This window comes from Thermobia domestica, chromosome 5 (genome assembly GCF_964235325.1).
Source record: "Thermobia domestica chromosome 5, izTheDome1.hap1.1, whole genome shotgun sequence".
NCBI lineage: Eukaryota > Metazoa > Arthropoda > Insecta > Zygentoma > Lepismatidae > Thermobia > Thermobia domestica.
Window position 1 is genome coordinate 150147585 of NC_137458.1, and position 27884 is coordinate 150175468.

Sequence of the window (27884 nt, forward strand, 5' to 3'; positions counted from 1 at the left end):
TGCACCACTTATTGCAAAGGTCCTAGAAACAGAAACTACACCGTCCATAATAAACAATGGATTTCGCAATTGTGGACTGTATCCTTTCAATCCAGAATCCGTTGACTACACAAAATCCGTCAAGAGTGTATACAAAAACAGGGAGTACTTCCAGTCAGCTAAACGTTAGTAAAGAAGATCTTACTGCAAGAAAATTTATTACTGTGTACAAGGATGAACTTCAAAAGGCTGCGGTTGACTTTAACACTCTCCTTGAAGTTTTGAAACTTCCAGCGGAAGAGCCGATGGACGAAGCACTAAAAACTGATTATAAAAGTGCCAGCTTACCAGTAGGTGACAAGTTGTAGTTGGTGAAATCCCTGTTGTTGACGATAACAATGAATACTTGTCTCAAGCTACTCTAACAGTTAGTCAGGATTTAGTAAATGATCTTCTCCAGTCGTTGGCTGCTGAAATCACTCCAAGTCTAACAAATGAAACCAGAGTGAATATTGCATCTATTCTACCAACGAACCTGAAGAATCCTAGGTCATTGTAGCACAGGAGAAAGAGGAAACCAATATTGTGCGAAACCAATAATTAGTTATATCTGCTCCAACAACAGAATCAGATAGTCCTCTAATTATTCTGAGAAAGGAAGCTTCTATTCCAGAATTTGTACCATAAAATGAGAAGAAATGTAACACATCAACTCCACTGGATGACGTTGAACCTATGAAGGATACTCATTATCCCAAAGAACCTCCTACTGAAGCTTTGATTTCTATACCAGAAGCACAGCAAGAAACAAAGGACGTTGAAAGCGATGCTGGTGCTGGACCAGGTGAATCAAGTCAGAAGAATATCGCAACAACACCTAAAACTATCAGACCAATATATATATATATATATATATATATATATATATATATATATATATATATATATATATATATATATAACGACAACTTTTTAAAAAGCATATGTTCTTGCGGAAAAGTCCAGTCAAAAAGCCTAAGAGGAAAGTAGAGAAGATACCGTTTGCAATTAGCTCAGAAGAATATCGCCGAGTACCGACTGCTAAACAAGAACAGAAGAAACTAGAGGAGGAAAAGAAACGCAAAAGAGATGAAAGAACAGCAAAAAAGAGCAACAAGCTGGAAAATCCGAAGATCGAAGAAGACTACCACTGCTGTTGTTGAAGAACATCACAATGAAGAAGATGTAATTGACTACGGCGACGGAGTCGTATGCGCAGGATGTGGAGTGATAATTAACGATTTTGCTTTGGAAAGTGGGAATAAACCAGTGGGTTTTGATCTGTGTGATAAATGGTTCCATCGACGATGTACCGATTTATCTGGCTATGCATGAGAAGTTCATGCAGATAAGCTGTTCCTGTGCCCTGATTGTACCATATAAATTATTTGAACAAATAATCAGGAACTTAACTGTTATTACATGACAAGATAATTCAATGTGCTCAAGTAACTCAGAAGAGAACGCTAACTCGGGAGACAAACCTTATCATATATGAGAAGATAACTCGAAGTTCTCAAGTAACACAGGAGAAAAATTATTTCACACGGGGGAAACGTGAACACTTAGGATTTTCTAAAATATTAGTGACTCGTATTTTCTTTAGAATTTGTAAAGCCATAATATAAGTGACAAGATAACGTGTGCATATAAGCAGGAGAGAAATCTTGTTTCACGTGGAGAAAACATTTAACATTCAAATCCATTATTCCAAATAAAGTAGCTCTGTATCAAACCCTAATAGCCTGATTCTTTCATTTATAATCACTAAGCAGAAAACCTTAAAGAAAATTAAATAGAATCTGTATCATCGTTTTGTCAAGTTCAAATCTCACGAAAATTACAATTTCCAAACATCATGTAAGGCAATCAATTACTTCTACCCAATAGAAACGATAGAAATTGCGCGAGGTCGACTAATAACATGAAGTCGGTCTACTACTGAGCGACGATGGTCGACAAGTGGGAATTTTGATGAGTTTTCGTAAATCGTAATTTTATATCACTGCAAAATTTTAAAAGTGAGCAGTTAACCCAATTTATGGTACAAAAGAACCCAAAGAAAACAAACAATTCAATTTTGTCAAATATTATGAAATCATCAAGTTTCATAAATGTTTAGAAGTAAGATTTCTTTCAGCGGTCGACTATTGGCGAATTCACCCTAATTCCATGATATATTGTTTTGGATATTCAAATTTTGAAGCCGTGTAGCTCCTATCCTTCTGGTCCATAGCACCTTAAAGTTTACTCATTTTCATTTCTCATGATGCTCTATCAGGCGTGGTATATGACAATCAGATTTTAGAGACAACTTGTGGGACCCTCCCGTGTGGGAGCCAGCGCCAGAACAACGAGAATCAAGGCCATTTCTTTTAGAAAAGGAAAATTTGGGTTAAAATTATTTATTTTTAGTTCTAGTTTCTGAGTGGATGATTGTGTCTCAATTTATTTCTTATTGTAGATAATATTTGAAATATTGATATCATCTGCTTGTTTCATAAATATAATTAATTTTGTACTAAAGTGACGTTAGCTGTACTGGAATAGAGAACTTGATAAGCAAATGCAATTTATTAGGCTACTACTAGAAATATAATCTTATAACTTTGTTTCCGATTCCAATTTCAACAAAATACATGACATTTATACGCCAGAGGGCCAATCCATGCAAAGTGATCGAGAAGAAAGAAAAATTGCCGCTCGTCTTTTCAGAAAAATCCAATTTTTTCATGAATGTTTACCCTATATCAGGGTACTTGAAAACCACGATTGATTATTTTTTACAATATCCCATGGCGACGCAACGGCTGCCGCCATTTTGCGTGTTTTCGATTTTGGCGTTTACGTTGTGTTGAATATTTCAGCATTTATTTACCCTAACAAACTGAAAATTGCTGGACGTCTCCAAGTTGTGGCAGAGCTAAAACTTTGATCTCAACATTTTTGCCTAAAACCAATTGAAGTGGGTGAAATCATGGCCTACAGTAGAAACATTTTTGGACGTTGAAAACATGTTTGGGAAAAGGAAACAACTTACGTAGAGGTCTGAATTTGCGTGTGCCTATAGTCCGGGATCATAAGTTAATACACAAAAATTTACAGACTTGTAGCTGCTCCCAAAGGCCTAAAAATTGTAAAGTTCGGGAATTATGCCAATTTAGCATATTTCACTGTTCAATATCTCCAATGGGTCTGGATAAAAAATCTGATATTTTGCGAATAATTAATCCCTTAGTATACCATAACACACAACAAAGCGCGTTTTGTGTTTTTGAGCAGAAGCGGGTCAGAGCATTAAGTAATGACGTCATATTGTATGAGGTGTTTTTTTCCATAAAATCTACTGAAAATTTGTTTTTGTGAAGTAAAATAAAGTAGGATGAATGGTTAGTCCAGTCAAGGCTCTCAAGCTCGTTTCTTTCTTCTAGTTGTAACACTGTCTTATCAGACCCACAGCAGTACTGGTGAAGAATGCCGCTTTGAGCAGAAGGCGAGGAAAGTCAAAATGCCCTTGACCGTAAGTATTCCTTGTTCTTGCTGCTTGTTATATCAATGATACTCAATCATGTTTATTCTTGTTTTACCTGTCAACTCATGCAGGAGACTGTTGTCCTTTCTTTTGATCTACATTCTCAAGTCAGTGAACACTTACTCGCTGTAAACACTAACAAATTTCCAGTAGATTTTATGAACAAAACACCTCCTAGAGTATGACATTAGTTAGTACTTTGACCCCCTTCTGCTCAAAGACACAAAACGCGCTTTGTTGTGTGTTATGGTATACTAAAGGACTAACTATTCCCAAAATTTCAGATTTTTAAAATCCAGACCCACTGGAGATATTGGACAGTGAAATATGCTAAATTGGCAATTCCCCAACTTTACGACTTTTTTCAGGCCTTTGGGAGCAGCTACAGGTCTGTACATTTTTGTGTATTAACTTATGACCCCGGACTACATGCACTCACAAACTCAAGCCTCTACGTAAGTTGTTTCCTCTTCCCAAACATGTTTTCAATGTCCAAAAAAGATTTTATGAACAAAAGACCTCCTAGAGTATGACGTCATTACTTAATGCTTTGACTCCCTTCTGTTCAAAAACACAAAACGCGCTTTGTTGTCTGTTATGGTATACTAGAGGACTAACTATTCCCAAAATTTCAGTTTTTTTCTAGGCCCATTGGAGATATTGGACAGTGAAATATGCTAAATTGACATAATTCCCCAACTTTACGATTTTTTCAGGCCTTTGGGAGCAGCTACAGGTCTGTAAATTTTTGTGTATTAACTTATGTTCCCGAACTACATGCACACACAAATTCAGACCTCTACGTCAGTTGTTTTCTCTTGCCAAACATGTTTTCATTGTCCAAATATGTTGCTAATTCAGACAATAATTTTACCCCCTTCAAGTGGTTTTAGACAAAAATGTTAAGAGATCCAAGTTTTAGCTCTGCACGAGTTGGAGACGTCCAGCAATTTTCAATTTGGGGTTAGGACAAATGTATGCTGAAATATTCAAAACAAAGTAAACGCCTAAAATCGAAAACACGCAAAATTGCGCCAGCCCCTGTGTCGCTATGGGATGTTGTAAAAAATAATTAATTGTGGTTTTGAAGTACCCTGATATAGGATAAACATCATGAAAAATTAGATTTTTTGGAGATGGTCGAGCGGCACATGCTTGATCACTTAGAATGGATTGACTCCAGAGTTTTTGTTGGTCAGCGTTAGTCCAAAAGTGAATACGCAGGAATATATTACGAGCTTGGAAGGATTTTGAACCAGCTTCGACTGCATATATAAACTATAATAATTTGCCTTTAACTTTAAAAGAACTGCCATAACTTTAAAACTTACCGGTGGAAATAAATCTTTATTTTTGGATCCGGGCACAGATTGTTATCCTTGCCAGCTATGCAGGTCTTGGGGTCCATCGCAAATCGGATGATATCATTAAGAATGTCAGTGGAATTTCTGCAAATACCTATTCTAGGTTTGTTGTTAGCGCCAACTGCTATATAAATTACGAATAAAGAAAATAAAAGAGAGGTAATAAACATTACGTTGAATAATTTAATATACTACATTATTTTTATATATTAGAACTAGCAGCGTTCACCCCGCTTCGCTGCGGTCACCCCGGAACGCAATAAACTTTGTTACTTAGATAATTTTTACTTTTTCGCTTTCAAGTGATATGATAAAAACCATAGAAGATTGCAGTAAATCTTAACATTATATCGCCTGTCATTTATGTTAACCCGCCCCGCTTCGCTGCGGTCATCCCGGTGCTGGCATATTGTAAAAGTGTCTGTAAAAATAAGCAAATCAATTAAAAAATTTTAAACAGAAGATTCAAGCTATTTTCCGCTGTATATCGCCTGTCATTTATGTTAACCCGCCGAGTGACACGGTCATGCGGGTTGCATATAAATACGTTTATTTTTACCTATGATGAACTAATAACAAAGTATTTGTACGTTATGGACACTTGAATGGTCAATTATCTCAAGACACTGGTAATTAAAAATTAAAGTGATATGATAAAAACCATCTAGGGTCCAAATCCTAATAACCCCCCAAAAATGAAAGAAATTGGTTCAGCCGTATTAGCGTGATGAGCGGACAAAGGATTTTGTACGTTCTCTTTTATATATATAGATTTATACGTAAGTGTAGGGTTGCCAATGTCCGTATTTTGGACGGATTGTTTGTATTTTTGGGTTCGTGTCCTTGTCCGTATCGTACAAAGCATGAAACAGGAAAAGTCTTTATTTTACAGCTTTCGGAGCTGCCCAAAAATTTCCGAGTCAGGAATCGCTAAAATTTCGGGCGAAAAGAATTGTTTTTTCATCATATAACTTATATTTTAGTTGCTATTAATAAAGTAGGTTGTGCTTTTAACAAAGTATAATTTTTCCATTCCAGAGTTCTTTTGGTTAGATATAATATACGTAATTTAATGGCATGATTTATTACATTGTGTTAATGAAAAAATATAAAACATGTTAGTTTCCAATGGTGTTTTAAGTATTACAGTAAACAATTGTGTGATAACCTAAAAAGGTGAATTTTAATTAAGAAATTTCAAAATATTCTGTTTCTTTGATGGGTCGTCATTTTAAGACTTGTCCGAATTTTGGATGAAAAACTATGGCAACCCTACGTAAGTGGTACTGGATCTTTTTGTCTTTGTATTACCTTTAAACAACACTATACGTCTGCTAATAAAGAAAGAACTTCGTAAGAGCCTACAACCATGAATCATACTGGGGTGAACATTTTACCAACCTTTACTATTTCTAAAGTATCAGTGTGACTTTATAATCTTTGTTTGGAATCAAAGATGTAGGTCATGAAATCTTTAGAAATAGTGTCCATTTCAATGCTCATGTAATTTATCATATTATTTCTTTTGCTAATAGGGAAATGTTTTAGTTGAGGACATCTGGTACCTTAGATGGACACCAGATGCCACTGTTAATAGGGTAACTTTCCATCTGAAGACACAAAATAAACTATTTGAGTCCTGATATGTAGCAGAATGGCTACCATGGAAAAAACACATGGAAAAGTGACAATATTAAATCTTCTTGATTAATATTAAGTAATCAAACATCAGCTTCCTGTGAAACTTTGCTTCAACTAACATTATATATATACATATATGCCATATTTATCTATTGAAAACTTCGTTCACTGCAGTAGCGATTTTTCTTTATGACAGACAGAACACTCTCTTCCCTCCGTTTTGGGGCCTCTAAGTAAGATTTACATTATTCTAAACCCTGTATTTTCTAAGGAAAGGCCCTTTCGCTGCCTTACTACATACAAGCACCACATCGTCTGTTCTACAAGGGTGCGACGACGTTCAACATTCAGTTGTTGTTGGTGGTGCGAGGAATATTTTCTTCCGAATAAATCCGAGCAGATACGAATATAACGAGGAACGAAGGAAACTGTGCGTTTGACCTCTTCCATCTACTGTATTGGGCAGAGTACAATTTAGTGCTTCATACAGTTCAGTTTGTTTATATAATTTTAATTTGTTAAAGAATAAAGATATTTCTTTATTCTTTCGCTATAACATTGTATGTGATATTTTATCATTTAAAAACATCGTGAAGATTTACGTTTCATATACCTAGTTAAATCTGTGAAAAAAATATGAAAAAGGAACAGGTGAGTATAAACTGTTCCAGGTTCACGAATTCGGAAACTCTCTTGCTTAGAAATGAACCAGCCAGTGTATGATTCACCAAGGAAATTGGGACCTGTCGGTACATTGAATTTTATAATAATGTAAGGTTATTATAAAAGCCAGACCTACCTCTCTCCTTACAGAACTTGAAACGAAAACAAGATTTTACAGTAGGCACTCGCAAAGTAGTCATCATCATTCTACGAATCGGTTAATTGAGTATTCGTTAAGTAATAAATTGCCATTTAGTTATGTTTATTTTGTTACTAGGAAAGAGTTTGCAACGTCTCAGAATTCAGTGATATAAATAGTGGGTATCATGAATAACCCCAAAATTATTTCCATCCAAATATTGTGTTATAGACATTCGATTGCACAACGATTGTCACTTAAGTGAATTAGCAACATCAATATGTCCTAGTTAAACATTATTAAAATGTAAAAACAAAGGTAAAAAGAGAATAATTAGTGACAGAGGTTTTCTTTAGCAAAGCAGAAATTGGAACTTCGAAGACATGAAGATAATAGCGAGTCAATGAAAAGCAACTACATTGAACTGTTGAATTTGCAAAATATATGAAACTTATAAACCCTTTAATGCACGCAGCTACATTTCTAGAACTTCCAATAGAATTCAGGACCTAATAAGCTCTGTATCCGAGGAAATATATAATGAAATGGCAAAAAATTTTCAATTCTGCTCTTTTATACTTAAGGAAATAACAAGCGTAGCAACTTTGAATACTGTTACAGCAAGGGCGTCGATTTCTGTATGTCTTTCGACCAGTTAAAATATTTTTATGTGTTTCCTTGTCATGTACCTAAGGAAAAATCCAAACAAATATACTCAGATACTAAGGTCTATTCTATGAAGGGAAAATGGAAAAATCATTCCCATGATTAACAGACATTACTAGAAAACGATCAACTGCCGATATTGGCCGAGTATATGTAAAAGTGATACGTCCTATGATTATATCATTAGGTTAAAGAAGACTGATGATTATGAAATAATACGTGGAATGATAATGTGAAAGGAAACAGGAGAACCCGGGAAAACCTATGCCATGAGTATGATGATGTACATATTACTATCGCGTGCTAATATTACTTTAGTATTTGTCAATGCCGAAGAATCTTTTGCCAATCGTGACCTGCTACTCAAACTAAAACAGCACCACACGTAACTGGTTCACTATCATAGACATACAAAACCAATGGTAACTTTTTCTCAGCTACTAAAGTCTGCTGATTTTTTGTTTATAGTGTTTACATTTGCCTGATATGTTTGCTGTAAAATCCCATAGATAGCAAGTATTCTTAATCATCTACTAGCTAATAACCAGTATATAACTTATATTTGTATTGGTTTATGTAGTTTCGGTAATTGTCTTCCTTTTGTAGGAAATTTGGATCCTGAGAAGCATACAGATAACATTTTATTTAGATTTATTGCTGTCAGGAAATGTTATTGATTTGAATTAATTTCAAAGCGAGAATTAATTTAAAGTTTTTATTTATTTGGGTAAATTCCTTCAAGAAAAAATGTAATACAATACATACTACTGTAAAGAGATCAGTGTTTATTGATTATTGGTTGGTATGGATTTCTCACCCATCGATCTACTGATTGACTGAAAACTGAAAAACGTTATGTTCCATGAGGAACTGTCATTAATGTTGTGATACTGTTTTTTTTTAAATTACATAAAACTGTTTTGGTTGCACTAAGAATAACAAACACACGGAAGGACAGTCCTTACAAATGAATTCATTTCTGCCTGAGAATTCAGGCTATGTTTTCTTTTGTATTTTTGTGATTTCCTTGGTGAATTGAATAAGTGTTTGTTTACGCTTATGTAATGAAGTATGCCATTGTGTACAAGCTGAGAGAGTTCCTTTCCCGATTATCCAACCATCTCTAACCTCAAGTGTATGTCAGCACGTAGCTCGAGTACGCAACATCACCAGGAAAATTGGATCTTTAAATACCAGGTCAACAACGAAACAGAGTGAATTGGTAGAGGAGATTAGTCGTGGACAGTTAATCCTCCGATAGTTTAACGGCCTGCTCTTGTAGTTTACGGCAGATAGTAGCTCAGTGACTAGAGAGAAAGACTTCGTTCGTAATCAGTACGACAGACCTCCGATCTTGCATACGATATGTCTGCATAGCTCAAGTATTACGAGCCGCATCGCGAGTCTGAGAAGTAGCTAACTTTAGGACAGAATAAATCCAGACATATCGGAACCAACACGCCTTCGCAGAAAGAGAAGATTATATTGAGGATTAACTAAATGTAATTTGATCAGTAGATACAATAAGTCATGATACCTTAATCTGAACATGTATCACCTTTAAGCATTTCATACTGCTTCAATATAAAGTTATGTTTCTTTAAATTTTCATTTCTTTGTATACTGGTATCTCCTTTCGCAATTGATCTTAATTTCAATTTTGTTTCTGATTGTATCTTCAAAAAAGATGAGATCACCTGATAAATGTCTGGACCCAGTGAATAGAATTATTAATTGTAATGTTTATGAAATGCTTCCGCCCTATTTGTCATTCGAGGAGCAACTGAGGGTTCTTTAGCCCATATTCTGAGTGGAAACCTAAATAAAACGAAGCAAACCATTATGATGACATTCTCAATGTTAAAAATAATAATAGCAATATAGTAACATACTTCCCACCACTAGCCAAATTTTATGGAAAAATTGACAATTGAATATGAAAGTGAATAATTTTCTCCATTGTCGTAAAGCTTTGCTTTGGTAAATTTATTAAGGTCTGTAGTTAACGTTTGTTTTTCCCCGGTCATATAATAGGATACTTGTTACAATATGTGCGATACAATAAAGTTAAATTACAATACCATTAATATAATACAACGATGTGAGTATACTACTTCCTCATATAAATTACACTGCACTCCAATGGGACGTAAAACTTAAAGATTTCATTTCATTTTTATAATCCTTGCAAAATTACACTATTTACTTATTAATAATATAGAATCTGTCAATATATGTTAAATCACCTTCCTAAATCTAGTTAGAATATACTATAATTAGTTAGAAACAGTATTATGTATTTTTTACATACACTACGACTATATAAAGTAAATGTTATCATTGTTCGTACCTAATGTTACTCGCACATGTTAAGACGATAATCTTAGCTTCTTCATTTATAAATAGGAACTTTTCTCTATCATGTCTTCTCTTCAATAATTTGATTAATAGAGTCTGTAATATTTCTCGGACGAACTGGTGTGAGTTTTTATGCCTTATCAGATAAAACTGATGAAACCGGAAAAGTATGCGCAATTTCATTGCAGCCATATCTTTAGCTATACATTTATTAACGTCACATGAATAGCGCCAGAAATTTTCAAAGATTGAAAAAAAATTGAGTTTCTTCGTAAGCAACCGCAATATAACTTCTGTTCTACTCTAAGTGTAAGGCTTTTCTATAATTGAAATGGAAGTATAGCTATTTACACATAATAATCGTTTCTCATTTTGTGGTAAATGTTGATAATATACCAACTCTATCAACATAAATTATGTTTCAGGTGCTGATGCAGCCACAAATGGCCACGATATAGACGTCATGAGGAGGACATTACTAGTGAAGAAGAAGAAGCAGGTTATACGTCCGAAATGTCAAGTAACGAATCAATTGAGTTGAAAAACTAACAGGATTTTCTGTAGAGAAAGAAATATTTGTTCATCTAGATTTGAATATTCCAACAGACTTCAATTATCAGCAAGAATGATCCAATTGATAATTTTTCACAACGCATATAGGAATATAATTTTTGTATGGATTTTATTGTTGAAATTACAAACCTATACTTCCTACATTCAGGCAAATTACATAAATATACAAATAAAATAGAAATTGTATTTTCCATAGTGTTTCAATTCATGATGTATTGTCTAAAGTTTCCAAATTCACAACAAGATTCACCTTTAATGCGAGAAGTACACATATGTTTTTGCCTAAGAAAAGTATGCTTCAAACACTTTCATGAATAAGAATGTCGAATCACTTCAGTCTGTATATCCATTGAAATGAACATGGTGTAAAATGCGAATATAAAACCTTTTCAATATATATTTTTTTGTTACAACCCTTCTAACTCCCTAAACTATACAAGTCGAAACATTTTTTAAGATTGGAAGAAAATCAGTTTTGAAAGGTTTAGAGGTTTGTTTCTTCATCGAGTTGAAATCTAAAACATAAAAATCTGTCAGTCTGAATTATTGTCATAATGGTCATAAATTAGTTGCGGCTAAAAGATAAGTTTTTGTGCATTGGGTACGCGTGGCTCTGGCTTAATTCCCTGTAGAGCAATGCAGTTTCTGGCGTTTTTCAACATCACAAACCAATAGAAACTACTTGAATAAAGATCAGTAAACTCCAATCTACAGAGTGGCGCAGAATTAGGTATACAGATCTGAATCGACCAAGCATGACGTTTTAATTGATTAAGTTAATGAATTTATTTGATATGATTTTTTTCTGAGCTTAAGGTATAAGTGAAAATAAATTAAGAACAAATAATGAAGAAACTAAATTAACCTGTATGGGTAAAATATGTAAATGATATAAAATGCCATAATTCAATCGGTACGGGACTGTATACCTACTTTTGGGCCACCCTGTATAAAGTAAGGTTGTTAATGGAAACGAAACAGATGGACGTAAGTTGGTTTCCCGTAAAAAGAAACATTCTACAGACCGTTTGATATAACTTGTCCTTTCTGACACTTACTTTCTTTGTTTTTTTACTTTACACTAACATAGAAAATGAAACTAATCAGCATTTGCGGTCATTGGGTTGTCAGTTGTGTCAACCTGGCACAAAGTGTTATGTTTTCAGATAGCATTAGACGCCCACACGTTAGCATATGAGTGCTGACATAAAAACGTTCCTAAACATGGGGCAGATTCCGCTTCATTTTCGAAAACAAGGCATCCATGTGTGAAGTCAATTAACGGCTCACAACTGTTCATAGATCACAACTACTGCATGTTTCCAAAGATAAGTAATTGAGGAAGGTATTCGATGGATAACGGAGCGTTAATTTATGTCACATAAACTTCGGAAGACAGTGCTCCATATTTAGGAACGTTTTTATGTCAGCAATCATATGCTAAAGTGTGGACGTCTACTGCTATTTGAAAACATAACACTTTGTACCAGGTTGACAACATTGTCAACCAAATAATCTCAAACGTTTCATTTTCTATGTTAGTGTAAATGTATTTGCAGAGGCATAATTCCGCTTGATTATATTATTCCTGTAATATTGAACATTTCTATTTACTTTCCCATAGTAAGCCATTTTAGGGACTCGACATGTGAACACAATGTATTTCGGAAACGAAGCGGCATCTGACCCATGTTTATAGGAACATTTTTACTTATTTGGATGTCCTCAATCACCTTGTCACTTTTTGTCATGCATTTATGTTACACCCTGTTTCCACAATATACATAATTTGTATGTTCCAAATATATCTTTGTAGAAGCACGTAATCAGAATGTAATTGCTTTATATTTTATAAGATCATAGCCAGCAAAAAATATACACAAAGTGTGAGACATGTAACACGAAAAAATATATCTCAAATTTGCATGGTTGCTTGTGGGCAACGTATCATATTTCATTTATTGTAAACAATAAATTCATTTTCACCCTAAATTTTGGATTTAGTACCTAAAATGGGCAAATCATACAAATTTGATATTTTTAACTCGTTCACGTTTTGCCAATTAAAGGGATAATATTTGATTCAAAATAAAGAAATTTTGTATTTTGTTGTTAAAAATCTGTAACGTAAATAATTTAGTGAATACTATGATATAATGCCCTCCGAGTCCTCAATTACATATTCCTGTGTTTTGCCAATCAGTTTGGCTATAAACAAGATACTGCTTCGAGCGAACAGAAAAGGCTGTTTGTTTAGGCGAGTCGGAGCAAGTAACGCTTTAAGTGAATGGTTAGCGTTGTCGTTTGCCAATTTCCCACCCCGGGTTTGATTCTCGCCCTCTGCCTTTACACTTTTTAAAATGTTTCATTTACAACGCTGAGCTCCAGTTGGATGCTGCTAAACGAAGATAATCTCCAGTGGAGAAAATCAGTGATGATGTAATCCTGAAAATAAAGGAAGAAAAATGAATGGAATAAACGAGTTACAGAGTTAATTCATTTAATGGTTCTATATTTGATATTATCCGTTAATTTCGTGTAATTTTAAATTGTTAATTCACACTAACTCTCCCCTTTTCTCCTTGTGTCTCAATGTATAAAAATTCACAAATATTATACAAATCAGGAACCATCAGTTATATTTGCAACCTAAGCGGAAATACGCTTAGTACGGATAAGTTCAACTCGTTTGAGTGTTATCGAATTTTGAATTTTTAATATTTACAAATAAATTACAGCGTACCAATATTTGGCATTTTGAAAAGTCATTTAACGAATAATGAAATCATACAAGTTCTTCTTTCGAAGTACACGTGTAGTATTACGTATCAATCATTGGCGCCGGAACCAAGGAGCACAGGTCCTGTTAGACCCCCAAAATTTTCATTGGAGGCTGGGCTGTCCCCCAGAATGATCGATACATACTTTAAATGATTTGCAGGTAGGACTACTGTTAATAGTTTCAAAACTCAGCGCAAGACTTTGTCTTTACTTAAAAAAATAACCTATTACATATTCGGCTTAATCTATCCGTATATTATTTGATACGCATATGTGTATAGTCATTTGAAGTCAGATAATTTGTTTATAGTCCCTCATTTGAGTTAATAATAAGTTTATTTAAGTCTCCTGACTCTTATCTTCTCATCGGCGTCTCTGGTGTCTGTATATTTCTTTCTGGTATTGTGCTGTTTACTGTGAGTACAAGTATCCAAAGACTCCCTTTTGTCATTTCGTCAGCCAGCGTTTCGTTCCACTGCTGCTCAAAAACACTCTTTACGATTTGTGCTTTTAACAGTTGGAGCAACTTTACGCTGCTGTGCTAGCTACTACCAGGCGTAATTAATCTTGGAGCAGGCGTTAATTGGGTTGCCTATCTCATGGATTTTATACCTCAAGAATTTATGTGGCCCACTGTACATAACATATTATTTAAAAAAAAAATCAAATCGCTACGTGAACGCAGGCCCGGGCCAGAGGGCAAAATGTTTTGGCGGTATTTTCAAAAGAAAATCTTGTGTTTTCCAAAATTTTCCGGTTCTGGTGTACGACACGAACATATGAGTGGTACCGTTGGAACAGTATCGTTATACTGAAGAAAATGAACCATGACTCTAGGTCAAATAGTAATGACGCAGTACATTTTTGAAGTATTATATTATATATATATATATATATATATATATATATATATATATATATATATATATATATATATATATATATATATATGAAAAAATGGGTCACCTTCAGACTTTCAAAAATTTCTCCCGACCTTGGTTTCCAAGATACAATGTTGAAATTTTGTGCACGTATTATAAACATTTCAACGTTTTTAAAAAAATCAGATCCCTACGTGAACCCGGAGCCGAGCGAGAGGTGCGCTAATATTCCGAATTTTCTTTTCAAAAAATCTGCCGATTTTTTCCCGTTTCTGGTGTCTAATACTGACAAGCAAGTGGTACCGTTGGAAAGTATGCTCTATCATGAAAGAATGAGGTACGAACCATGATACTACGGTAAATAATAACCAAGCAGTAGCTGTTTGAGTGAAAGTTTAAAATTTACTTCAAAAAGTGGAAATTCTAAAAGGTTTAGATCTCCGAAGAAGCAGAAGCAGTCGCATAGCTTCAAGAGATGAAAGATGAATCACAAAAATTCTGTATTGAGTTATTAGAGGTAAGAAGTCTTAATAGAAGGTTTTATCTTTGATCGATAGCTATCGTGCCTAATTTGCAAAGTAAATCTAGAGTGCAGTAACTATATTTGGCAAGAGCATACGTATTAAAGCTAGATCACTTTACTATATCGACAGAAAGACATCTCTTTATGAGGATATATATTTTATTCTACTTAATTAATCTATCTGGAATACAACACACAATTAACGAAATTTTCTATAAGTTTAGATTGTCTTAATTAATCTTCAACATTTCGTTTTACACATAATTATAGGAACTAAAATCTTTAATCTATATCTACACTAACGAACTATTTTCATCTTATTTGGTCTATCTATATCGATACTTGTTTACATAGTGAAGCATAATGAAAAAAAAGTCAAACGAGATTGTGATTATCAGAGTTGGAAACATTGAACATTGCTATGAATAGTTAATGTGCTGCCATCTATAAACTTACGTTTGATAAATTGACCTATCGAACCTTGTAGTTTCGCAAGGTAATAACAAGAGTCAACATGTTATAATTTTGAGAGTGAAATTGTTTCGAAATTGTGTCGGGAAGATGAGAAGTTAAAAGTGTTTAGTGTATTGTGGTTTGTATAAGGAAACGGGAGCATTGCGAGTGTGTGGTTAATATTCCCCGATTCTAAATTTATCACCTTTTTTTTATTTTCCATTTTCGATCAAACCACCAGGTGAGTATTGGTCACCCACTTAGGAATGGCCCCGATTCCTATTAGATCATCTGTGTATGTACTTATTAATATTGGTTTGGTAATTAATTTCTACTTTCGATTTTGAGACTAAATGAAAACTTCAAATTTAAATCAAATTATTATAAATTAAATGAGTTGTGGAAGAATAGCTAATTTTCGCCTTCCGACATTAAGCCGTGATTGCGAGGCAATTTCACCCAGGAATCGGTTTGTTAGTTGTTATTATATTTATATGTTTTTCTTTAAATTATTTGTTATAATAAATTATGTCTCAATTGAAACTGATTCCTTCTAATTTAAAAACTGTTTAATAACCCTTTCACCAAGTCTTGTTTTCCGTAACCACTCGGAAAATGCAGTGTACTTGTCTTATCTTTGACATGATTGCTGCATAGTAATTTAGTTACCTTGCGAAACTACCTGAAATATTAAGACTTTGGTTAGAAAGAAAGGGATTTATATTAGTTTGGAATTGAACCTGAGTACGAAAATTACGAATGAAAGACCAGACATTAATTGAAAGTGTAATAATAAGTGAAAATAGCGAGAAGGAATTTAGGCGTAATATTAGAAATTATAGTTTTAGGATTTAAACCTGGGGGAAAAAATGTCACAGAACCTTCTTGAGTGTTTTTCAACGGGTGAGAATGGCCAGGGGAATTCTCTCCTAGTTGACCTTGGCGAAGGGGAAAGAGCGAATGCTTGCGGACACGGGCGAGTAAACGATGACGATTCCTCGCTTGATTTCGCAGGTGTGGTTCTTCCTCCACATCGCGTGTTAAAGCCAGCTGTTAGACCAGCTATAAGATGTAATTTTAATAAGCTTTTGGGTGATAACATGTATAAAGCTATAGAAAAGCAGGTTAGTCAGTTACCTGAAATAGATGGAAGTAATGGCTTTGAAGTATGTAAATTTTTATTAAAATTTGACTTGTTACAAGCCCAACTTGAAAATTGTGTAGAAGCTTTGTTAGTGGCTTCTCTGAGTAAATGTAGAGGCCCAGCATTCGAGGAAATGCAAAGGTTATTGAATATCACCACTGACTGGGAAAGAATTATAACAGCATTTTTAGTAAGATTTGTTACTCCGCTAGTAAAAATGGAATTCTTGAAAATAACGTTGTATAGAATAATGCAAGTAGAGGAATCTCTGGTAGATTTTATTAAGGAAAAATTAAGTGTATTATTCATTTTTGATATGAAAATGTCGGAGGATGAATTAACTAAAACTATTGCTAACCTTGTACCACCTGAAATAAGGGATTTAATGATAATTACTCAAGTTCCCCATACTGAGAAGGAATTAGTTGCATTTGCAGAAAGTTACGAAATGAATCGGCGTTACCGGTTGGATTATAAATTTATTACACAAAAACAAAATCAGAATGTAAAACCCCTTGGTTATGTTAACGAGAAAAATAGGCAGAGGAATAATTTTAGTAAATGTAATTTATGTGGTCTTAATAATCATTTTTGGAAAATGTGTCCTTATAATAAAAGAAACATTCGTGGAGAAAAAACATACTATGTTAGTGAGGAACAACCTCCCTCCTTATTACAAATGCCTGTTTCGATTTGTCGAGATCTGTATCCCTGTATCATTGACTCTGGAAGTAGCCTGTTCTTAATTGAAGAACGAGTGTTGGCCAGGATTGAACGTAGGTGCCGTCCAAAAACTAGAGTAGTGAACTTTACCCTCTCAGTCATGAATTCTGAACCTATTAAAATCTCTAAACAAGTGGAACTAATATACTTTATAAATGGTGTTAAGTTTGTAAACTGGTTTTCGGTGGTTCAACATTCATCTTTAAAACTGCTAGTGGGACTTGATTTCCTACAAAAATATAACGTTAATATAAACATTCGAAATCGTGAGTTGAACTTTACGGAACTAAATTTAACCGTAAAATTAACTGAATGGAATCAAACTCGTTGTGAATCCAGTGATCTGTGCCCACAAATTTCTCGTTTTAGGTCTGGTCCTGAGAACTCTGTGTCGCCGCACGACCTTGACGCAGGGGGAGCGGGGAAACCCAGACCTAGTCAGCGAACGATACAGCCGTCAACCACTTGTCAACCTCGATCAGCTGATTCCAGGAACAGCGGCCAGACAGCCCAGCAGTGTTTCCATATGCAACGCAAAAGAGCCAAGCGGAATTTTTGTAGGGAGGAGTCCAGAGTTCGGCAACCGAAACCAGGGACCAGCCAGCGATCTTCCACAGTACTTCAGGATCATGATGTTAGGGGAGGTGAACAATATCAAGACATTCCAGCTGGAGTACCAATTTCCAATCCTACCATCCATGATATTTATCCGGAGGAAGAAAATACAGGTACAGTAAACCTTCATGAAAATATTTTTTCTGACGATTTAATACCATATGTTGAGAACGTTTTAGACAAATATAAGGACGTTATAAATGAAGAATTAGGAACAGTTAAAGATTTTGTTTATGAAATTAAAATGAATGATTTAAGTCCGAGTATAGCTCAACCATATCCTATGCCACGTCATAAGTTGCGTGAATTAGATGAATACTTGGATGAATTAATTAAGAAAAAGGTCATTGAAGAAGTTTCCAGTTCTGCCTACATTTCTCCGTGCTTCCTAGTTAATAATCGCGATGGAACCAAGCGGCTAGTGGTAAATTATTTTAATATTAATTCAAAAGTGCTTGTAACTGGATTTCCAGCTCCTAATGCTGAAGCTACTATTGCTAATATAGGTAAACATAAGATTTACAGCGTTCTCGATGCCAAGGGAGCTTTCCACCAATTACTGTTAGATGAAAACTCGAGGCAATATACTACTTTTGCTACTCCAACTAGGTTGTTAAGATATTTGAAAATGCCGATGGGTTTCATAAACTCACCATTTATTCTCTCTAGTATCATGAATAAAATCTTTAGGGATCTCTTAGGAGATTATTTAGATATATTTTGTGACGATATTATTATTCATACTGATACTATTGAAAAGCATAAAGAAATATTAGAGCTAGTTTTACAGAGATTACGAAAATGGGGTATTACTATTTCTAAAAGAAAAACTAAACTATGTAAAAATAAAATAAAATTTTTAGGTTATATATTTTCAGGTGGATATATGATGATCGATGATGACCGAGTCCAGGTAATTAAAAATCTACCTCGTCCTAAGAATCGTAGAGCGTTGAGTAAGATGATTGGTTTCTTGTCATATTATTTAAAATTTGTGAAAGATTATGGTGAACTAATGGGTCCTTTACATGCTTTAAAATCAAATAAAATACCATTTCGTTGGGGAAAAGAAGAAGATGAGATACTAGATCAAATAAAAGAGGCCATTATAAATCATATTGTATTGAAAGTCCCGGACTTCTCTAGTCCTTTTGTAATCCACATAGATAGTAGTAGTAGGGCTTATAGCGCGATCTTAAGTCAATATGATGATGAAGGACGTCTTCGTCCTGTATATTTCTTTTCGAAAATGATTCCATCTGTGATTGGTCTAAAAGTATTTTCGATCTTGAAATGAAAAGTTTAGTCTATGCTTTAGATAAGTTCGATATTTACTTGCAAAAGAAATTTACTATTTATACTGACAATGCTAGTTTATCTTGAATATTAAGAAATCATAAAAGGCAAAAGAAGTATGGTTCTTTAATAGAGAAAATAAGTAAGTACTCTTTCGATATAATTCACCTGCGCTCTTTCAAAAACCATCTCGCAGATTACATCAGTCGTATGTATAATTATGTAGACTTTACTCCACCCAACAGTGATATAGAAGAGATTAATACTATTAATGAACAGAAGGTCCATCTTTCTTTTGTAAATTTCTGGAGTCATTCCATCTTTAATAAACCACTGGCTGAACATCAAAGAGAAGATCCTCAGTTGAAAGAGATAATTTTAGCTTTAGAGAGAAAGGAAAATAATGATCCGTACATATTGAAAGAAGGTGTTCTATTAAAAAGAACTAATGGTAGAAAATATGGTGGTTTACGTGCAGTAATTCCCCATTCTTTGCGTTATTCTGTTATAAAGTATTGGCATGAAGAATTAGTGGGGGGATGCCATGGTGGGATCCAGAAAACTATCTCTAAGGTTGCATCTAGGTTTACTTGGGATAAAATGTATGCTGAAATTAGTGATTTCGTGAGACGATGTAAAATTTGTCAAGAGAGCCAAGAACTTAATAGGAAACCGTATGGTACTTATTATTCTAAGGAGCCTCGATACCCAAATAATGTCCTACACTTAGATTGTATGGGAGCTTTGCCAACTAGTAATGGATTCAAATACATTATGGTTTTGACAGATAGTTATAGTCGATTTGTAATAATAGAACCTTTAAGATCTCTGAATTCTAAATTAATCTGTTCTAAATTAACTAAGATCTTTCTAACTTACGGGTATCCATTTTCTATTTTGCATGATAATGCGTCATACCTCAGTAGTGAGTACTTCAAACAGTATTTGTTTAGCCTAGGAATTAAAAACATCTGTTCTTCACCTTATTCTATGTCCTCGAACAGAACAGAGCGTATGAATAAAACAATTAAAGGGATACTCAGATCTTATATTAATAAGAATCATACCAAATGGGCTAACTATCTTTATCAAATCCAATATACTTTGAATATAACTGAAAATTGTGAAACTCAGAAAAGTCCAAGTGAGTTGTATTTTGGGCGTAAAATGTTCAATCCATTAGATGCTAACTGGATTTTAGATTTGGGTATAATAGAGAAATCACAAAATAAAGAAGAGATTAATGATATTATAGTTGATAACATCGAGAAAGCTTGGAAAAGGAACAACAAGCTTATAATAAAAAACATGTACCTAGTAATTTGCCTGTGGGAGAATTAGTACTTGTAAAGAAAATGTTAAAATCATCCTTGGATAAGAAATATTATGCCAAGTTTGATACTAAATATTCCGGTCCATTCAAACTTTTGAATTATGTAACACCCAATACTGTGTGGGTTGAGTTAATTAGTAATCCTGATGTACAGTTAAAACGTCATGTTCAATTTATAAAGAAGTACTTGCCACCAAGAAATGTAAACAGTGTTGCACATATTAATAATAATAATGACTAAACTAAGAAAGAAAAAAAAAGAAATTGTTCATTTCCAAGATAATGTAAATTATATATATATATATATATATATATATATATATATATGTGTGTAGTTTATGTAATGTTTCTATAAGAAATGTACTGTTGTGTATTTTTACAATTCTGCAGGTTCAGAATTATGTGGATCCACTATGTTTGTGTTTGCGTCTGAGACAACTGATTACCTTGAATCTACTGCTTGGTCGAGGAAAGGCGATTTTGTCAACCCGAAGGCTAGATATGTTTCCCACTCTTTTCATCTCATTGGTGCTTCCAGTCAATCTGTGGTAGATAAAGAGGAAGATCTCATTTTGTTGTGAACATCTACTTCTGGGACTTAAGATAGGACGTCCGGACATTGGTAACCGTGTAATATCTGGAAGTTGTTGGATTACTCTTGGTGAGTCGAACTATCCTTATTTCTGCATGCAGTGATTTGACTTCAACAGTGAATTATATTTTTTTCTTTTTCATTTCGATAACCATTGTAAAGAAGCAAAACTTCCCAGAGGGGAGGAACTTCATATGAAGCATAATGAAAAAGAAAAAAAAAGTCAAACGAGATTGTGATTATCAGAGTTGGAAACATTGAACATTGCTATGAATAGTTAATGTGCTGCCATCTATAAACTTACGTTTGATAAATTGACCTATCGAACCTTGTAGTTTCGCAAGGTAATAACAAGAGTCAACATGTTATAATTTTGAGAGTGAAATTGTTTCGAAATTGTGTCGGGAAGATGAGAAGTTAAAAGTGTATAGTGTATTGTGGTTTGTATAAGGAAACGGGAGCATTGCGAGTGTGTGGTTAATATTCCCCGATTCTAAATTTATCACCTTTTTTTTATTTTCCATTTTCGATCAAACCACCAGGTGAGTATTGGTCACCCACTTAGGAATGGCCCCGATTCCTATTAGATCATCTGTGTATGTACTTATTAATATTGGTTCGGTAATTGATTTCTACTTTCGATTTTGAGACTAAATGAAAACTTCAAATTTAAATCAAATTATTATAAATTAAATGAGTTGTGGAAGAATAGCTAATTTTCGCCTTCCGACATTAAGCCGTGATTGCGAGGCAATTTCACCCAGGAATCGGTTTGTTAGTTGTTATTATATTTATATGTTTTTCTTTAAATTATTTGTTATAATAAATTATGTCTCAATTGAAACTGATTCCTTCTAATTTAAAAACTGTTTAATAACCCTTTCACCAAGTCTTGTTTTCCGTAACCACTCGGAAAATGCAGTGTACTTGTCTTATCTTTGACATGATTGCTGCAATAGTCTACAGCATATAGCGATATATTATAATACAAGTCGTCGCAACAAGTGCTATTACGCCTCTCAAACGATCAAATGAAAAATGGATAGATGGAATTAGTGTCTTGTAGGAAGAACATGGATGAGAAAAGCAGCTGATATATATCAGCAAAGAAAATAGAACAGGCTTGCATCTAACAAACGATTGATAACAGCTGAAAATGATGAAGGTGAGGCAGACATACATAATATCCTTATTGCAAGTGTATTCGGAAAATTCGCTTTTTTCTTTCTTTTACTTTTCCAATTTTTGTCCAGAGTTTTGTTATTCAAACCAAAAGATACAATAAGAAATGGATATTAATGATAAATAGTGAAAGGACAATGCAATGTCTTTAGAGGGATTCGAACCCCAATGATCAAGTCTTGTGACCGTCTTATACCACTCGACCGTACTAGTAGGCCACGTGACCTTTATTGCAGAAATGCTGGCACGTGTAACGTCATAACAAAATATTAAGAAGCATTTTATTATTCTAAAATAAATCGTTTTCGAACGGAATGCAGCTGAGCAATATTTTGCAATTTTGTTTATTAATAGTATTCGTTTCTTCAGGTAAATTAACATGTTATACTACAATGTTCTATTAACATATCTTATGTTACATAAATCTGAAGGACACGAATAAGTATTTCGGGAAGTATACTTAACGCCATCATATTTTAAAATATTCAACATAACGTGATTATATAGCCTAAAATGAAAAAGATCAAATCTTGTACCCCAACATAAGAGTCTTTGGAGAAGTTAGTTTCTGTTTAAAACAACAACAACAACAAAGTGCTATTCATGATATCTTACAAAATATTTACTACAGCTTAGTGTTTACTACAGGTAACTTAAAACTATAGCACATTCCGATTTCTTAAATAACTTGATTCATATCAATTTCTGAAATTTGAAAATGTTTGTCTTAAAACGGGCTAATGTTGTAAACAAATACACTTCTTTTATCATTCGTACTGTACAACAATGGAAGTATAAACTATACAATTATACATTAAATCTCGAGATTAGTCTTACTAACATTCAACCTGATGATTTCCATGAACCACTATAACTGTAAGTGAAATAATAAAGAACACTGTTTTTGTAAACTTCATTATGAATCAATCTCTAACTTCTTTTCAATCAATATGTAAAACTTTTATATACTGTACATTGCAGCTCGTGCTCTCGCTGTTCTTTGAAAAAAAGTCATAAATTCTAATTTGAACGATATGTAAGAAAACTAGATTTGTTTCTTCTCTTCACGATTACGAGGTGATATATCCTTAAGTTATTATCAATAAAATTTCATTAGAGATGTTATTTTGAAACTTTCTTCTTGCACGTTTATTACAAAGTTGCATAATAAATTGACAGATAGCGTTAACTTCAAAGGGCTTATCAACAACACAAATCATTATTTTACTGAATAATAGTGCACTACTAATTTACATATGCACGTATTAACTATTTTAAGACTTAACTATCACCAGAAAAATGGAAGACATTTCAAATTAGTATTCAGTCGTGATGGAAAATTAGATTAGTGTTTTTTAAAAAATATTCTAAGATGACATTACTTGAAGTACGGATATCTCTACTGAGATTATAAGTTATTACTTCAGTGTGATTGCTCTTATATATCTAGCTGTTTGTGTATTGATATAGACAGACGAATAGGTGGAGTCTAGGTTGCATTTCTTTGTCAATTGGGTTTTATGACTGATTCTTATTAAGAAAAATACGGTGAAATAGAATTAGCATGTTACCATCCTGTAAAAGTGTCCGTTCACCCTTAAAATGACGTCACAAATATGGCTGTCGCGCGAACACACTCATTTATGCTTACTGGTTATATCTAATCACAGAATGAATATAAAAACTTCATTCTGGTATCAAATTAAAGGTAATGAATATCAAAATTTATTTGAGTTAGTACAACTCTTATATATAGCTGTCATATTTAAATATGGTGACTTTTATCTACAAAATTTCGGTTTATTCGTTTCTTTATGCTTGTTTCATGGAGGATAACTTGTGAACTACCAGAGATATGGCAAATCGCCTCGACCTCGAAGTAAATGTTATAGAATGAAATCTCGCCTTTCTAACGATAACAATAGTATTTCCCTATTTTTGAAACTAAGGGAAATACTTCATTTTAAGCAGATCAAAGTGTTGAATTTTGTGACGTTTGATTATGATGAGATCCACTTTGCATGTTTTTAAAAACAAAACAGGATTTTGTTACTGATTGCGGTGAAAACAATTCCAGATATAGAATATATATTATCATGTCCAGTGCGTGCTTCCAAAGCTTTTGTTAGCATGTTAGAAGACAAAGTCATTCAAAATAATGAAGCACTGAAACTTTCGGTAGGCATGGCGCATTATTCTAAGTTGTTTTGCCATCTTGGACTGGTTTCAACCATACTATTGATTTTCTCTATTTTAAATCAAAGTGAGAACGTAGGAAGGCTCTAGACTTACTATTTGTATGTGTATTTGGTGGCTATGCAATATATTGCAAGATGGTGGAAGTTATGAGCAAACAGCAGGCTTATTCTCTAACATAATTTCACGAATGGGAGATTTTTACATTGTTATGAATTTTGTAGCAATAATAGGTATTAACTTACAATTTACTAATTGAGTCAGGAGTGATAGGTGCGGGTTCTGTTGAAGGTATCCTTGGATGTATTCATTATAATTGATGCATGAAATCCTTGAAACTCACCTACGAAAATATGATGGTCCTGAAACTACAAGTATTTCTCAATTGCCTCACAGAAACTGTACAGAACTCTATGTCACACGATGTCTTAACAGGCATAGAGAAGCAAATTCAGACAATTCGTCGGTATCCTTCGTCAACATCCCTGCAAGAATTTTTATCATATGAACCTTTTATAAATCTGAAAACCCTGTGTGAAGCATTTTCCAACTGTACCCATGGACCAATGTTTCAACTGTGGGAATCATTTCTTCACATGTGTGAGTTGCTTTTTGGTTTAATAAGGGCAGTCAGAGAGGCTGACTGGGATCCTTATTTGTTTTGTATAAGAAGGATAATTCCTTACATGTTTGCGTATGAACACCATAACTATCCCAGACATTTGACTTATTACTGGGTCACAATGATGTCTCTACATACTCGCACATCTACAAGCTGATACCGACTTTCGAACCTATGGATTGTCTGCCCACATCAGTGCTTTACCCTTCAGTGGTGTTGCAATTGATTATATCGTGGAGAGAGCAAGCAGAAGCATGAAAGTCAAAGGATGCATTATAAAATTCAGTAAAAATGAAGATGCCCTAGATCGATGGATTCTCTCTCAACATGTGCATATTGGAGTAGCCCATCGTTGTCAAAAATTCGCAGGAATCTGAGTAGATGGAAGTGAAGGCACACGCTGATGTCAGTCACAGTCGGATGAAGCGGGACCAAACTGATCTGCATCAATTAGTTCAAACATGTTATGAGTTTGGTGTAAACCTATTTACACCTTCATCATGTGTTACTGTCCTCAGTTCCGTAAGAGAACTTAATAGCACTGCTTCAAATCTGATTCATGAAGCCGAGAGGGTAGGAGAGAAAATGGCTCATGAATTTATTAAGAAGCGATTACAACAAAATGAAATCAACTTCTATGCTCCGATAAAGTAGACAATACCATCAGCTAGTATGCCAGCAAGCGAGAGTGTAAAACTGAAAGAAAGATCTGTGCAAGTGAAGAGCGACCGTGAATTATTTCCTCGATTAGCTACTTATTTCCTCGATTAGCGATTCTTATTAGTAAAAAACCGGAACTTGACATGAAATATGTGATGAAATTTCCACTAAGTTCTGTTCCTCCATATTTCACCACAAGTGACAGTGAAATGTTCAGGTGTAAGAAATCTGCTCTGGCCACTCATATTGAACGGAAATGTTCAATATTTAATTGTGAAAGTCTTGGCACGACTTACTGCGTAATAATTGATGGAATGTCAGTACTTCACATTCTACGTTCCATCCCAAAATCATGGAGCCTTGAGCACAATTAGTATTTGAAACAGCTATCTTACCTTACTTCCAGAAAGGTGTAAAACGAGTGGACTTTGTAGCCGATGTTTACAAAGAAACATCAAGAAAGAACTGGGAGCACCTTCGAAGTTCACTAATCATCACTAAAGTGCATGAAACACTACGTATGAGAATTGCAGGTGGTGATCAGAAAACACCAACTCAATCAAATCGGATGCGCTTTTTAGGCAATGGACATAATAAAATGGAACTTATTCACTTCCTTTCTCAAGAGTGAAAAACAACGAAATATCAGTCACAAATACCTGGAAAGCAACTAATTGTTACAAATGGTGAAAAATGCATACTGATTACTAGTGACATGTCTGTTGACCTAGTTCCCAGTCTCCAGTCTATCAAGAGGAAGCTGGCATTCGACTAATTTTTTATGCAAGTCATGCCCTATGTAATGGATGTAAAAGTGTTGTAGTCTCCAGACACTGATGTTGAACTACTATTGCTTGTATTTTCCCAAGCATTTGATGGAAAAATATATTTTAAAACAAGAATTAAGAACAAACCACGACTTATTGATATCCATCATCTTGATGAAACCATGAATTCAAACATACTTGATGCTCTTCTAGGATTCACGCTTTTACGGATTGAGATTCAGTAGGAGCATTTGTCGGAAAAAGAAAGAAAAAAAACTATTCCTTTTAATGCACAAACACGAACAATATCTCGAACTTTTTCAAGGCCTTGGAAATACTCTGAAGTTGAATGTACTACAGAAACTTTGTTTCATGAAGTATACCAGTGCAATGAATGGCATAACTAATAGTGATAACATGCGTAAAACAAGGTACAGTCTCATTTGCATGAGTCAACCTGTGCCACATTTGCTTCCACCAACTAATGATCAACTATGCATATATCTCGAAATACAGGAAAATTTGCGGGTCCAGTGGGACATGGCTGGGAAAGAAGCTGCGACGATCTTATCATAAAGTGGACAACTGAAGACATTCCTCCAGAAGAAATACTGGAAATACTTAGCTGCTCTTGCACAAAGACAAAAAAACCTGTAGAAGAGAGAAATGTCAATGTGTATGTGCCATACAAGGACTTCAATGTGCTGATGCATGTATTTTCGTGTCATGTGAAAACCATGAACATTCCCCGTCTCCAGAACCAGATTGTGGCACTGATTCATCTGATGAGTGACCCGTTTGTACTACAAATTTCTAAATAGCTTATGCAGATAGGAAATTATATTCGATATAGTGTAATAGCTACTCATAATGTGTCGGCAGCCATCTTGTTTTTTAAGATTGCTCTCAAACGGACATTTTCGTAACACGATAACATACATTCTATGGCTTCGGAACTGTTATCATATAATCAGTAATAAAAACGTGCTTTTAAAAAAATGCGAAGTAGATTTCATCATAATCAATGGTCAAGAAATTCAACACTTTGTTCTACTTAAAATGAGACACTTCCCTTTGTTTCAAAGATAGGGAAGTATAGTAGAGCGTCGATTATCCGAAGTAATTGGGGGGCATGGGTTTTCGGAAAACTGGTTTGTTCGGA

At 34.2% G+C, this 27884-nt stretch overlaps 1 long non-coding RNA gene across 1 annotated transcript in view; it reads left to right on the plus strand.

Annotated features, from left to right (window-relative positions):
• LOC145684705 (uncharacterized) overlaps window positions 1-11140 on the plus strand; it is a 66752-nt gene extending 55612 nt beyond the window's left edge. Inside the window, exons 2-3 of the long non-coding RNA XR_014131371.1 lie at window positions 3450-3538; window positions 10807-11140. This is a non-coding gene — a long non-coding RNA (uncharacterized LOC145684705). The remainder of the gene's footprint in view (window positions 1-3449; window positions 3539-10806) is intronic.
• The last annotated feature ends 16744 nt before the right edge of the window (window positions 11141-27884 follow it).